We start from the raw sequence: 16,345 nt of genomic DNA, 5'->3' as shown, positions 1-16,345 counted from the left end.
AATCTAAGGCTTTTTGAAATCAGAGAATCTATACAGTTAAAATACTGACTTAATTTTAAAAAAAAAAAAAAAAAAAGATGATCTTGTTGGCTGTATTGCTCCAAGTGCTCAGTCTTCACACTCTTGTGTATATAATTCAGACTGAAAATATTTATACTTTAATAATGATTTCCAGAAATTGGTAAGATTCTCTTAAAACTTAGCTCTCTTTGAATAAATACAGACTAATCTGTATTTATTTATCATACAGTCTAAATGTTACAGTCTAAATTTTGGAGAAGTCCTTTTATTAGATTGGACAGCAATTCCTGTCATCACTGAAATGTATCTGGTACAGATGCTCCTCTACCAAGAAATGGGTTAGATTTTAAAAGGCTGTTGACCAGCCCCTTTGTTCTCCAGTCCAAGGGACCACAAACAGCATCTCCTGGCGCTGGGCAAACTGAACATGCTTTTGTTTTAATGTGGTTTTGTTTGCACTCGTGAGAGCCACTCAGGTGAGCCTATTTTTCAAGCATGTCCCGCTAAAGGTCCTTCCTCAGAAGAGAAACTCAGCAGATCTAGTTTGCCCCAGAGACCGTCAATGGGTAAGGCTATGTTTCAAGGCATGTGCACATTTTGAATCTCCAGAGAAGTGCACATGGGCAACTACCAAGGTACCCAAATATGGTCATAAAATCACCTCTCAGTTTGAGCTTATTGATTCAGAGCGGCTTTAAATGAGCAGACTTCATGCCCACCTCATTTAAGCTTTATCATCCAAAAAAAAAAAAGGCCAAACAAAATAAGTAAAAACAAAGCCAGAAGTCTGAACACCTAAAGGAAATTAATTCTGAAAATTAATGCCATCTGGGGAGCATAAGAACAAAGAAAAGGCCACTGTCATGAAACACTGATGCTGAGTTAATGAATAACAGGACAGAAAAAGAACTGAGATGAATTTTCATGGGGCTAGCAGGGGTGGGCAAACTTTTTGACTCGAGGGCCACAATGGGTTCTTAAACTGGACCGGAGGGCTGGAACAAAAGCATGGATGGAGTGTTTGTGTGAACTAATATAAATTCAAAGTAAACATCATTACATAAAAGGGTACGGTCTTTTTTTTTTTTTAGTTTTATTCATTTCAAACGGGCCGGATGCGGCCCGCGGGCCGTAGTTTGCCCACGGCTGGGCTAGAGTGTGGATGAAGGGCAGAAGAAACTGGCCTCCTTGAGGCTTTCGGGGTGGGTTTAGTATGTGCACAACTCAGACTGAAATTATTTATACAGTAATAATAATTTCTAGAAACTGATAGGATTCTCTTAAAATTTAATTCTCTTCAATAATTAGATTAGTCTATAGTTTTATTTATCACACTGCCTACATGCTTCACAGGCAAATTTTATCAGCTCAGAGCAGGAGGCCTAACCTAGGAGAATAAGGAAGGTGAGCAGTGGTGAAAGCAGTGGACAGGGAAACAGAGAAAAGAGTTAGTCAGTGATTGAATGAAGAAAGAAGACTAAGTGTGACCTAAGCTAGTATAACAGATTGCAGTCGGACCCCTTTCCCTGCTGGAAATATCCACAGGACAGAGAAAAGCAAGGATGGAAACCGCTGTTGGTTACTGACTCAAGAACATCTATCACAATATTGCTTGGGTTGCAATGCATCTGATTTGAGATGAATCAAAATTAGTCTGGACCAGTGGTTCTCAAACTTGGCCGTATATTGGAATAGCCCAACAAGCTTCAGTAAAATACTGATGCCTGGACCCCATGACAGAAAGTCCAAATCCAAGGTTCTGGGTGAGATATAAGCATCAGTATTTTCTAAAGTGCACACCATCATGTTAAATCATAGCCAAAGTTGGGAACAGCTTGGGATGGTTTTGTTCCAACTTTTATGTGTATTAAACTAAAATGCAGATTTTTTAAAAATATATTTTTATTGATTTTAGAGAGGAAGAGAGAGAGAGAGATGGAAACATCAATGATGAAAGAGAATCATTGACTGGCTGCCTCCTGCATGCCCCCTACTAGGGATTGAGCCAGCAGCCCAGGCATGTGCCCTTGACCGGAATTGAACCTGGGACACTTCAGTGCACAGAATGACACTCTAACCACTAAGCAAAACCAGCTAGGGCTATAATGTAGATTTCTGATTGACTAGATCTAGGATACAACACAAGATTCAGCAGGTCTAACAAGCTCCCAGATGATTCTGTTACTGCTGCTCCCTGACCACACTTTGAGTAGCCAGGGCCTAGTCATGCACTGTCTCATTCAACAGCTACCAGCCACATGTGGCTGCTGAGCACTTGAAATGTGAGTAGTGTGACTGAGAAATCAAAATTTTAATTTAATTTAAATTTAAAATCTGAAACGTGATTTGATTATTGGAAGACATGTAATTATACACAAAGCAATCTGGGTATGTGCATATTTTTTCAATTGTGACTTATGAGATCTACATACAATCTGTATTCATGTTTGTATATCTCATGTATCCATATATCTGATAAAAACTTAGCTTCTGAATTGAAATGTGGTAAAAGCATAAAAGACAGACTTCATTTCAAAGACTCAGTGTGAAATAAAGAACATAAAATATCTCATTGTCAATTTTTGTGTATTGTTTGCATGTTGAAATGATAATCCAGAAATATTGGGCTAAATAAAATGTATTGTTAAAATTAACTTCAACTATTTTCTCTTTTTTTAATGTAGCTACTAGAAAAATTTAAATTATATATGTAGCTAGACTTACATTTCTTTTGGACAGCATTGGTCAAAATCAAAGGCAATTGAGGTTTTCCTGTTACATGTTGTTAACAATTGGTCTGATGTGTGTGTATGTGACCCAAATCTAGCTGATGAGAACCTAAGGGGAAGCTATAAGAAGCCTTTGAGAAAGAGATTATACATTAATAATAAGAGAAAGCTACATTTAAAAACAAAAGTACTCTGCATCCTTTCCTCCTCTTTTGTTCCAGCTGCATTTAAATGAAACTAGGAGTGAACAAAACCCATAGAGCTTTGGCAGCTATTTTACCACCATGAGGAAACGAGACCCCTGAGGCTTTGATGCCCCTTTGAGTTGCAAATCAACACAGGGCCCTCCACCTCTGAATTTCTTTTTAGATAAAAAATTATAATAAATTCCCTTGTGGTTTAAACCAGAGCTTCATATATGTTACTGTACATATGTTTCCTGGGGATACTGTTAAAATGCAGATTCCTTTCCAGCAAGTCTAGGGCGGGACCTGAAATTCTGAATTTCTAACAAGCTCCCAGGTGATATCTATGTAGTTGATACAAGGACTGCACTTTCATTAGCAAGGGCTCAAACCCAAATTAGATACTCTAGTATTTGCTGATGAAAGCATTCTTAGTGGACACAGACAGCAATGCCAACCTCTGCCCAATAACAACAGCTCCATTTGCACACTGGCTGGCATTATGATCATTACTGACCAACTGTGGACCCAGGACATTGGGACGTGTCCCTTTCCAAAAAGATAATAGCTATTATGGGAGCAAGAAGGTAAAAAGCAAGGGCTCAGTGGTGATATGACTTTGGAAGATGCTGGGGTAAAAGAAGGTAAGCCACATCTCTCTACTAGTGGACTTTGCATGCACAGTTACAACTATGGTAGTTCATGCTTCAATTGTGAAAATACTGTTAATTACACAGTTGATTACAAAATGAATTCTTTTCACAGAGAACCTTATTGGAGTAATAGGCCATGGAAGATATTTTGTGAAATGCTGCTTTATTTAGATCATGAGTGAATAGAAAACATCAAGGCCTACAAGCCTCGATGCCTGAGAAAATGTAGTTTATGTGGTGCTAAATATAAGAAGCACGGAGCCTGGGGTGAAGAAATTTAGATTCAAACTACTCACCTTGTAGCACACATCACATTCCAGTTATGGGAGGACGGGCATGCCCTATACGTGGCGAGCTGAGTTCTTCACCCATAAGACAGGAGAAGAATGTCTGCCTACATCACAGAAGTATGGTCAAGATAATATGTGCTCACACTTTTCAAAAGGACACTTGGATGTGAAACAGAGTCAAAACTTTACCCACACACTAGAGGCCCAGTACACGAAATTCATGCATTGTGTGCTCAGCCCTCGCAGCCCCGGCCAGCCCTCACAGCCCCGGCTTTGTCCGGAAGGTTGTCTGGAAGGATGTCCGGAAGGTTGTTTGGCTGTTTGGTCTAATTAGCATATTAGATGTTTATTATATAGGATATATTTTTTTCTTACAACAAATACATCATGGAGTAGAATATATAATTTGCATGTAGTCTAAAGCTAATAACTGGGAGAAAATCTTGGCTTCGTGAATATTGTGGGGAACTCATCCACTTTCCTCTGCTCTTAAGAGTCCTTCATAGAAAAGCTGTGCATGATTGGAAGTGCTTTAAAGCCAAAGAGCTCTTGGAGTCTGAGGAAAGCTGTTGGTCCCATTTGGCAAGTGCAGGCTAGCTACTCAGCAGGTCTCCCCACAGGGCATTCATCCCACGGATGGCCACCACTTTCCAGAGTTTGCATTTTTATGACATTTTAGCCAGAGTTCATGAGGCTTTGAGGAACTGATTTATATTTTTTTAAAGCCCAAGACACTGAAGGATTTATTAAAAATGTATTGGTTTGATACTGTTTAATATTATGTAAGTTTCATGTGTACAATTCTACAATACATCAACATCTGTATATTGCGTTGTGTGCTCAGCACCCAAAGTCTAGTCTTCAGTCACCATATATTTGACCCCCTTTATCCTCTTCAAAAAAATATGGAATGCTTCACGAATTTGTGTGTCATCCCTGAGCACTGGCCATGCTAATCTTTGTATCATTCCAATTTTAGTATATGTGTTGCTGAAGTGAGCATGAAAGGATTTTTTAAGTGACAAAACAATAATTTATAGTAAAAAGAATTGTAATAATTCTTAGGTGAATCATATTCTTTGACCATTGAAATTATTTGCTTTTTAGAGACTATGGTATACATGAAGAAACTATTCTTTTGTGAGTAGTACTGGTGATAATCTGTCAGTAATATCTGCTTCTGTTTTTTATACTTCAGTAATTGACATCCCTACCTTCTAATGTCTTTAACTAAAACTTTAAATGTTATTCCTTTGCTCAAAAAATATTTACCTGGTTCTTTCAATGTTGCTATGTGCTGAGAACAGAAATATGAGGTAGACGTGGTCCTGTCTTGTGCAGAGGTTAAAAAACAAGTGAGAAATAAAGCATGTATTTGAATAATAGCAAGTTAAGTCAGTGTCATTAAAACCTTATGAAAGTACATGAATTATTTCTGGTTCAGGGTATGTAGTAGGCAGAATAATAGCTGCCTAAGGATTCCCACTTCCTGAAACCCAGAATCTGCAAATACATTATGTTACATGGCAAAGAGAAATGAAGGTTGCAAATGCCATTAAGACTGTTAATCAGTTGATTAGCAATCAGTGGACCCAATGTAATCACAAAGGTCCTTCAGTGGGGAAGAAGGAGGCAGAAGAGGAAGAAATAGAAATGACACTGTGAGAAAGGCTCCATGGGACAAGGATGGTTTTGAAGATGGGAGGGGGTCACAAGCCTAGGAGCACAGGTGACCCCTAGAAGCTGGAAACGGCAATGAAATAGTCTCCTCAGAAAGGAAGGCAGCCCTGCCAATACCTTGCCTTTAGCCTAGTGAGACCCATTTCTGACTTCTGACCTCCAGAGCTGTAAGATAATACATTTGTCTGTTATAAGCCACTAACTTGTGTTATTTTCTACAGCAGCAATAACAATTTAATATAGGGGATCAGAAAAACTTTGTGAAGGAATAAGCCTAGAAGTTGGTCCTTAAAGAATTGGAAGACATAGCTGTAATTCTCAATAAATTAAAAATAAATAAGTAGTTCTCAACATGTTAAAGGATCTGCTAGGTGAGATTTATTTTTCCATCCAATTAAACAAAAAACAGAAAAATAAATAATGCAAACTCTTTATACAATTTTTACTAACTTAGTCTAACATAAAAGACAGGTCTTTTTATATTCTAATGATATATACAAGAGATGCCAAAATTAATCATTTGAAAAATATGTACTGCTCTGAAAGCATCAAGTGATTACCACATTTTATTCCCCATCTTACAAATTATCCCTTTATCCCACCCATAGCAAAAAACTATTCAAGTTAACATGGTGTATTAAAAGTTTTCCAAATTTGGTATTAATTCCAAGCAATTCAGAAAGCTTCAAAGTCCAGAGGAATTAGATGGCTTCAAAGATTAAAAAAAAAGCAAATGTCAATCATATAAAGAGCTGCCAGTGTTCAAGTAAACATAATTCTACATAGGTTTTTATTAGAGTACAAACACACACACACATATATACATACTCTGATGGGCAAAAGTTGTGAGTATGCAAAACTCCATTCTTGTTTTGTTTATTAGTTAATTATTGTATAATTTTTATTATTATTACCCTACTTTTACTTACCCCTGCATATACATGTATAATATAACACAGACATTTTCTGAATATCTATATATATAAAAGGCTAAGCAACCGTCTGACTGGCCAGTAGGTATGACGCCACTGACCACCAGGGGGCAGATGCCCAGTGCAGGAGCTGCTGACGCACCCCAGAACCAGAGAGGAGGGAGCCCAATTCCTTGCAGGGCCCATAGGATTCCTTCGGCAGTGGGTTATGTTGTTCCTGGGGCATTGTTGGCCCTGAATCTGCTTTACTGCACACTTGCATTTGCATTCCACACCCTGTATGACAGCAACTTTGCAGAGTGCCCTCTCACACTCTGGGATCCCTTGGGGGATGTCGGAGAGCCATTTTCGGCCCGATCCCTGGAGGCCAGGCCAAGGAACCCCACCTGCCGGAGGGTCCCCACTCACTCCGCAGATGCCCTTTGAGCTGGCAGTGCCTGGCTGGGGAGGGACCTCAGGAGGTTGGCTCCAGGGCATGTCCAGCCCATCTCACCCACTCCCGCCCGGCCGGCCACCTTCTAATTACTTTCCTTTCAATGTGCATGAATCCGTGCACCAGGCCACTAGTATGTATATATTTACATATATACATGCACATACATATAGGTACAGTAACAGATAGAGATACAGAGATGATATAATACATATGTAATATAGACATTTATCTTAAGTTTTATAATTAGTAGAGCTAATGGGTCATGGATGAAATCAAAAACATTGTCCACAATCCTTTTCTGTCTTAGAAGAACTCCTGCACTGATTCAGCTTGACTATAATGAAAACTGTATTTTGCTGCTGTAAGCCAATGTCTTGTATAACAAAGAGTTTTCAGTATTTTTTTAAAGAATGAATGAAAAATATTCCTGTGTAATTTCTATTGAGAGGAAATGGAAGCTGCATTAACAACATGCTTCCCAGTGTATCTCGGCCCACAAATATTGGACAGCAGTGCAAAGTTTAGGAGTAGAAACACGATCAAGAGCCTGCAGTCCCTGCCTCCTTGGCAACTCCAGAGAGCCTGGGTGTGTTTTATCATAATCGCTCTACTGGGCTGCCCAAAGCCCCTCCAGGGCAAGATAGAGGGAACAGGTTCAACAAGTAAATATCAAAGGTAATTATTCAGAGTATACCATATGCAAAAAACTTATCAATCCAGTGCCATTAGCAAACATTCAACAAAACAAGGCAACTGTCTGGCATGATTAGCAACAGAATGGTGTCTGAGTGGGGGATGGGAGGCCACAAGCCAGGGAAGTTCTAAAGCTCAGTTTCTACAGAATGGGAGGGGATACAGAAAAAGTTATTTTCCACTGCACTTGCAGAAGGTTGTGTTATTACTAAAAAAAAAAAGTTTACACAGTGTCTACAATATCTTAGGTGCTATGGTACACATGCAAAAGTTCTAAAAATTGTGCATACCTCTAACCTCATAAATTACTTTAAAGTACTTAATGTCGACTCAAGCTTACATGATGACCACTGAAGTGCACAGAGACTTGCTTAGAGTTGTTTCTAAAACACGCTTTTCAGTGCTGGCCCGTGTGGTTCAGTGGTTTGGAGCATCAACCCATACACCAAAAAGTTGAGGGTTTGATTCTTGGTCAGATTGTGGGCTTGATCCCCAGTCAGACTGCGTACAGGAAGTAACTGATAAATGTTTCTCTCTATCTCTCTCCCTCTCCTCTCTCTCTCTCAAATCAATAAAAAAAATAAAATAAAATAATAAAATACACTTTTCAGTCTCTCTTCACCTGGGATCTAGAGAACTTGGGGCAAAGGGGCAGGAGTTGATGAGCTAAGATGTAAAAGTTACATTTCATACTAACTTATCATTAAAATATAGAATTTTCTTCAATTATGGACATAGACAAAAAACCTACAATCATATTAGCAGGATCTGTGTTTCTGTCACCAATGGAAACCACAGAAATATTAATCTCATGTCACTGTTGTTGAAGTATCTTGTAATGCTGCATGGTCTCCTCACTCCTGTGAAAGCATAGGAGCTAACAGCCCTGCTACTAGATAGTATTATGCTATGTATTAAAGATGAGTACATATTACTATATCACAATGTATAATATTTTGATAGCTGTAATACACTATAAATGTTTTCCTTGGTGATCTTATGTATTGCATTTTATGCATTAATCAGCATTATTCTGCAAAGGATCCTCTAGGTTTCCCCAGATGCTAAATGAGTCCATGACACAAAAATATTAAGACCACCTTGAGCTAGAACAACTTGTCAATTTACTCAATCAATTTCAAATTCAGTCAAACTGAATGACTGAATGACTGAGATCATATAGGAAAGGAGAAGGCAATTCAAAGTATTTTCCCTTTAACTCATGTATTCCTCATGCGGCAGACAGCAGAGTAAACAAGACCTTCAAAACACCAGAGCAGGTCATGTGGGAGAAACAAGGAAGAAGAAAGTAATGCTGTCCTCAAGGAGCTCAAAAGCCTCGCAGAAAAAAATAACCTCAAAGATTCCGGTACACAGACAATGTCACTACAAGGTTATTGTTTAATTAAAGAACTGACATTTGCAATTGACCATCATTGAAAATTGTTAGCTAGGGGAGACTTCAGATACTCTTTAGAAAACCAATCTGGTAGAGCAGTTTGTAACGTGGGTTGGAGGGAGGTTGAGATTATCAGGGAGATACTTAAAATAACTCCAACCAGAGATACAATGGGTTGATGGAGTGAAGTGCGAAGAGGGAAACTGAATGGTGCAGAGCTATGTGTTTTACTTTTTGGTTTTTGCTTTTTAAAATATTTTTTTATTGATTTCATTGAGGAAGGGAGAGGGAGAGAGATAAAAACATCGATGATGAGAGAGAATCATTGATCAGCTGCCTCCTGCACACCCCCTACTGGGGATCTAGCCTGCAAACGGGGCATGTACCCTGGCTGAGAATCAAATCATGACCTCCTGGTTCATAGGTCAATGCTCAACCATTGAGCACACTGGCCGGGCAAAAGGGAACTTCTTTTAAAGAACAAATTTAAGCGTTTCAGCAAAACAGCAACAACAAATTAACTTCACCTGAACACTCCTTCCTCTATTGATCATCAAGTAAATATAGTAGAGTCCCGAGTAGAGTGCAAAATTTGTTTTTCTAATAGGAACTTAAGATTTATCATTTGATGTTTCAATCACATGTAGATTGAAATTATACCAGGCATGTGGCCAGTATTACCTATTCTTTTTTCTTCAGGAGTTAAAACTATCACTTGATTTTCATCTCCAGAATTAAGTTTCTAAAGAAACATTCTCAGCTGGATTCATAATTCTGATAAAAGCTAGTTGTCAGATTACATTTTTTTCATGACTAAATTTTTGTCCTTACTTGCAGAACTAAATTGATGTAGAGTTCAAGTTTCTCAAAAATATTTTGGAAATGTCATTATGTTCTCTGTGACATTATATGGCATTCTTTAACAGCTTTTTAATTGAATTCAATTTGCAATGGGGAATGAAACCTAATTCTCTTTGGGGTTTCTGGAAGATGTGGGAAAGTTCATCTGAGTAAAGAAAGAGAAATGATTCATGACTAAGAGGCAGTAATATTGCAGAATCCCATTCCTAAGAGCTCACACAGACACCTCAAGATTAGGGGTCACAGACAAGACATCATTGCTCACAAGGGACAACTCCTCTCCTAAACATGACAATGAACTGATCACTCAATACTAGCTGTGGCTAAAACAACCTCTGAATGCCCAGGATACATGGAGAGATTTGAGTCCTTAATAATATAAAATAATATTTACAGAGAGCTGACTATGTTCCAGCCACAGTTCTTATGTTTTACATAAGTAAGCTCAATTAAGCTTCGCAACAACCCCTGAGATGTTCATTAATTAATAATAATTCCCATTTTACAGATGAGAGAGCGGAGGCACCACATCACTAGCCTGAGGTCACACAGCTAGGAAGTGGCATGTCTGGGATCTGAACCCATGTACTCTGGCTCTAAGGCATCCCTTTAATAATTGCCTCACCTTCATATCCAAGTTCTGAAAAACTAATATTCCAAGAAAGCTGAAGTAAAAAACAAAAGCGATCAAAGCACTACAATTTTTTTTTTTAAAGTACGGACACAAAATTGCTAATTCAAACCATTTTAGAGAAGTCATAAAAGGCCTTGGGAATTAATCTGCTTCAGCCCCCTGTTGGCTAATGCCTCCCTAAACTGTTCCTTCACAAACACATGTTGGAGGACTGGCTGTATTATAAGCACATGAAATTTCCAAATGCATCTAACAACTGTGGAGAATCACAAAATCACGCAGGACCCCCACTGAAGTCATTTATTGACAGGAATCTTGCCTCTTCCTAAGAGAAATTTCTTCTGGGTTAATTTGAACAGCAATGAAGAACAGCTCAGCCTCATTCCTTTTAAGTAAAATACTTCAAATTTTTAATTTTATCATTGTCCTCTCTTGGTTCACCAAGCCAATTTCTTTAACTGTTCTTTCTAGAATTTCTATCCTGCTAACAATCTTGTTTTTTGTTTGTTTGTTTTTTAAATATATTTTTATTTCATAGAGGAAGGGATAGGGAGAGAGAGATAGAAACATCAATGATGAGAGAGAATCATTGATTGGCTGCCTTCTGCATGCCCCCTAGTGGGGATCGAGCCCACAGTCCAGGCATGTGCCCTTGGCCAGAATAGAATCTGGAAACCTTCCATCCACAGGCCTATGCTCTATCCACTGAGCAAAACCAGCTAGGGCTAACAATCTTGTTTGTACTTCTTTGAACCTCCTAACAATTTTTCTATGCCCCTTTTTAGGTTTTGCAGATAAAATACAGGGCACCCAGTTAAATTTGATTTTCAGATCAACTGCAAATAATGTTTTAGTATAAATATGTACCATGCATAAGTATGTCCCAAATATTACATAGGACATACTTATACTAAGAAATGACTAGCTAATAATGATCCAAAATTCAAATGTGACTGGTGACCCTGTATTTTTATTTGCTAAAGCTTACTATTTTCTCTCTTTTAAATTTGTCTAAACCACAATCAATCTTCCAATTCAGCTGTCTCAAACCTGAGCATGCAACAGAATCAACTAGAGGTTTATTAAAACATAGACTCCAAGTCATCCTCCCACCCCCTAGTTTCTGATTCAGTGGGTCTGGCTTGATGCTTGCAAATCCACATTTCCAATAGTAGGTGCCAGGTGATACTGATGCTGCCGGCCTGGAGACCGCATTTGGAGAACGAGTACTATCTCTAATCCCCAGATTTAGGTGAGCATAGGGAAGGAGCACCTCCAAATCTGTAGAAGCCCCAACTAACTTGTACAAACCCAGAGGACAGCATGAGAATCTCATCTATGCCCACTCGACACCCAAGTCCCCTTCCCTGAACCAGATTAGGAAATCAGAAAATATTTGACTTAAGGTCCAGCCACTGTTCATATTGGATTAGATTCCCCAAGATGGAAAGGACCTCTTTAAGCTTCAAATGAATTCTTGTCCCGAGGCAAGCTTGTCAAAGGACCCATGAGCCAGCCCTTTGTTTTCACGTGCCCCTAAGATAATTAATTTTCCCCTTGTCCCCAAGGAAGAGCCTGGAAGGGGCTCCATCCCAATTTCCATTCCGAAAAGCAGATCTCCTCATAATGACTATTTCTGTTGTATTCTCTGACCTTTCTCAAACCTATGAACCATGGTGAATCTTCCAGGCCCAAGAGTCTGACCAAATAACTGCCCTGTCCCCAGGCATACTATTTGGTACAAGAGCCTGTGGCAGATTGCTTTGATGCTTCCAATTAATAGTCTCCCTGAATCCTTTGCCTTCGTCCTGTGTTTTTGAAGTTTCTTCCCATTCTGGCTCTGGGGTTGGTGCTGGGACTTGTTTTGGCCAACAAATGAAGCAGAAGTGACATGTACCAGTTCCAAGCGTAGACTTCAGAAGCCTTGCCCGCTTCTGTTTCTTCTCTTGGAACCTAGCTCAGCTGACATGAACAAACACAGGCTGACCTGAGGTAGCATGAGAGACCATGTGGAACAGACCTGAGACACCCAACTGGGGTCATCCAAGATCGGCTAGTCCCCATGGGACCCATTAGCTGAACACAAACACATGAGTAAGCCCAAATGACCCTAGTCCACACCAGTAAAAATGCCCAGCTGGCCCATGAATTTGTGACCAAAATTAAATGTTTATTGTTATAAGCCAAGGTTCTAGGGTGATGATTATGCAGCATTATTGTGGCCATGGATAACTGATAAAGTGCCTGGCATTCTGGTCATGCCTCTGCTGGACTCTCTGATTCCAATAACTCTGTCAAGACTTCTCCCTGCCTGGCTCCTACCAAGGCCTGCTCTCTAGGGAAGGATTATCCTCACTCTGGCCTGTCGAGGGTCTGCCCTTGCCTCAAAGCCTTCCACTTCCATTGGTGCTCTGAGCATAGCCCTTGAATGCATCTGCTGATTCATTGCACAACTGTCCTGAATTAGACAATCATATTCAGCGTGGTCAACACTAAGCACAGTTCTTTCATTTCCTTCTCTTTTATGTTTGGCCAATTTTGTTTCCCATTCTGCTCTGGCTGACTGGTGTTTCTTAAGGGTGTGTGTGTGTGTGTGTGTGTGTGTGTGTGTGTGTGTGCGCGCGCGCTCGCCATGAGATGAACAAATGAATGACTGATATACTAATTTGCCAATGCCTGCTTCTCAAATAAGAAATGCAAAGAAGGGGCGTGAAAGGGCAAGATAAATGGGACCCAGGGAAGAGAGGCAACAGTATTTACCTGACTCATAAAAGCATTGCTGGCATCAACAAAATCAGAGAAGCCTTCCCCATTCAAGTGAACAGTTTCTTCGCAGCTAAACAATAAAGTTAACCCCACCAGAAAGTTTTTCCTACTTATTTTTATTTACTTCTTATTTTGCTTATATTTCAAAGAAAACTAAACCTAAATATTCCTTCCACAGGCATTATCTTTCATTCTACAACTTTAAGAAAGAAGGAATATGAAGGAAGGAATGTAACTGATTCAATGGGCTAGATAAGATTTTTGTGACTCAATTCAATTCTTTGCTACCATGGGGAAGCATGGTAAGGAAGTTCTGATGTGTACCACAGCCCCTCAAAGCAGGCAAGAAAAGTATAACCTAAGTAGCTAAGGTTGTTGGACTGAACTCAAATGTTTGTCTCCCCTCCCTTCCTCTCTCCTTTTCCCCATACATTTCCCTGATCCTCCCAATGAAGTGAAAGTAAAGGAATAAAGAAGAGAACTGACTGATGATTAAAGAGGCCAGAAGGAGTCAAGAGCAAACAAAATTAGAAGATAGAGACTAAAAGGATGAGATCAGAGCAGAGGAAGTTGCAATTCAGAATGGGAGGAGGGAGTCGCAGTGGGCATGGCTTGAGCTGCCTGGTACAGACGGTAGGAGGTACAATCGAGCTTAGACATGGCACAGAGATTTTAGAAGGTTACATAAAAGGCAAACGCTGAAAGACTGAGGATATAAAGTTTTTGACAAGGAACTAGTGCCACAGAGAGAATGGAGGGGAAAACTGAGCAAAAGGGGACCAGAGGGAATTAGCATGGTGAAGGAAAACATGAGACATACTTAACAATCAGTACTAGGCAGCCATTAAAAATCCAGTTTGTAATGAATATATACCAGCATGGGAAAACCATCATGAGATAAAATGTAAAAAAATAACAAAGAACATGCACCGATATTTGACAATGTAAGAATGAGAGGACTGTTTAGAGATGTGGGAATGAAAGAATGTTCTAGAGAAGGACAATGGATTGAACAATACCAACTTACATGGCAGGGGAGGCAAGAGAGACAGAGAGACAGAAGGAATAAGAAATAGAGGTTCAAGAATGCTACAGAAACTAACATAGGCCACTAGCAGAAGAACTTTATATAGTAATGTAATTACTAAAAATATCAACTTTTTTTTATATGAGTTAAATTCATATTCATTAAATAAGTCAATAACTAATGCCCAAAATTATCCCAGTACTAGAGAGCGGGCATATACTTTAAATTTATAGTCATAACCAGGATCAGATTTGAAAACAGAAATGGTTACAGTGGTTGCTTTTAAAGAATCGGATGTGTGAGTGTACAGGAACTGACCCATTTCAGCGTGTCTTTTTCACTATTTCGGTTGTTTTGCATATTACATTATTCAATAAAAACATAACTAAAATGTTATACTTCCCTGACTAAGTAATTATTAAGCATAGATCACCCAGTTGGCAATCCAGGGGCAGAGGAAGGCTTTTTTTTTATAGATAAATCAGAAAGTCCCTCAAATATAATCTGATTATCCTCAAGCACCATCATAGATAGAATAGAAAACTGCACTAAACGCCTCAGTAATGAGGAGCTGCTGTCGATTTCCACTTTCTTCTTATGCCTTGGAAAGTTAAGGAGGCAGCAACCACCCAGGAATGTGGTGTTACCCAGCCTCAGTGTCAGCTGGAGAGAGGACTGGAATGTAAGATCAAACTGGGAAATGAAAGGCTGTGCAGTTTCCCAGCGCTCCTGCTCTGAGCTGGGAGACGACCAAGCCTACATCAGATGCGGTGTCCCAAGAAGGTGCCCAGTCCACCTCCCCCTCGACAGCACACGTGCAGCAGCCCGCATCCACCAACCTGGCAGGCCCCAAGCTCTGAGCACATGGCCACTTGTGCTGCTAGAAACCATCTCCGTGGGCCAGGAGTGCTCGTTCTGAAGACACAGCAGAATGCTTTCAGGGGGGAATGGTGAAATAATATGTGCTGGTGGTACATCCTCAGACCCCGAGTTCCTCCTGCAACTTCCTCACCCTACACCTCCCAGTATCACCATTCTAACCGGGCCGTTCTCATGCTCTGCCCTGGACCACTCCACAAGGCTCACTGCTGTGCAAGCTCAGGTTCCTTCTTTTCAAGGCCCCAGTCCCTGCTTCCAGCCCTGCAATCCAGCCATTCGGCCTGTGCACCACCCCTTTCATGCTTGTCTGTTTCTCTCCTGATGAAAAACTTTCTTTGGCTCATCACTGTCCACAATCATGTGTCCCCAAGAGTGTCCCAAGCAATACTAATGTCTCCATGAATGCTTATAAAAATACTAAGAAATCAAAGGGAAATAAAGGATTCCATGGAAGAACCGTTTGGCAAACACTGCATAGTGTAACTCCCACTGGGAGAGTCACAATCTACATTAGAATGCTCTGGGGTCTGGGAATCCCTGGTAAAGAAAAGCGTCTATAGCTCTTTCTGATTCAGCGGTCCACTTCTGCATAAAACATCTATTAACACTGCTTAAAAGTCCTCTTTTGTTGAGCCAACTTTGGCCACACTACTGGTTTGTGTTCCCAGGAACCATGGTCTGTCTAGTATAGTGCTTCTCAAAAGAGTGGGAGGGGATGGCTTGTGCAAACCCAGACTGCTGAGCCTCATCTCAGAGATTCTGCGATTCTGAGATTCAACAAACTCTGGGGATGCTGCTGGTCCCTCAACACCACCACCAGAAACAGGCTCCCAAGAAAAACATCCAAAACTCCTTAGCACAGTATTCAGGGTCTTTCTTATTTTAATCAGGCCTTCTTCACTCTCCTTTTCTCCCATACCTTTACTTTGGTTGTCTAAGGTTGCAGCCCAAAGAACTACCTCCTTTTCCCTATATCCTCATTGTCCTCCCTAGCTTCCATTATCTCCCTCGGCCAAACCCTTCTATCTCCAAGATCTGGGACGAACAGATGCCTGGCTGGCTTGTCTTTACCTTCTTTAAACACTTTAGAAATTCTATCCTGAGTCGTAATTGCTTATGTGCATTGCTTATCTTTACTGTAGCCTGGGAGCTGTAGGAAG

The 16,345-nt window shown here is 40.1% G+C and overlaps 1 protein-coding gene and 1 non-coding gene across 5 annotated transcripts in view; both read right to left on the bottom strand.

Annotated features, from left to right (window-relative positions):
- The window catches only part of PLCB4 (phospholipase C beta 4), a 382,360-nt gene that overhangs the window by 198,286 nt on the left and 167,729 nt on the right, over positions 1-16,345 (bottom strand). The window lies entirely within an intron of this gene.
- On the bottom strand, positions 4,778-4,881 carry LOC118663851. The gene has a single exon (XR_004970159.1). It is a non-coding gene; the product is annotated as a U6 spliceosomal RNA (small nuclear RNA).

This window comes from Myotis myotis, unplaced genomic scaffold (assembly GCF_014108235.1).
Source record: "Myotis myotis isolate mMyoMyo1 unplaced genomic scaffold, mMyoMyo1.p scaffold_m19_p_9, whole genome shotgun sequence".
Lineage (NCBI taxonomy): Eukaryota > Metazoa > Chordata > Mammalia > Chiroptera > Vespertilionidae > Myotis > Myotis myotis.
This window is presented reverse-complemented; position numbering and strand designations above follow the sequence as displayed.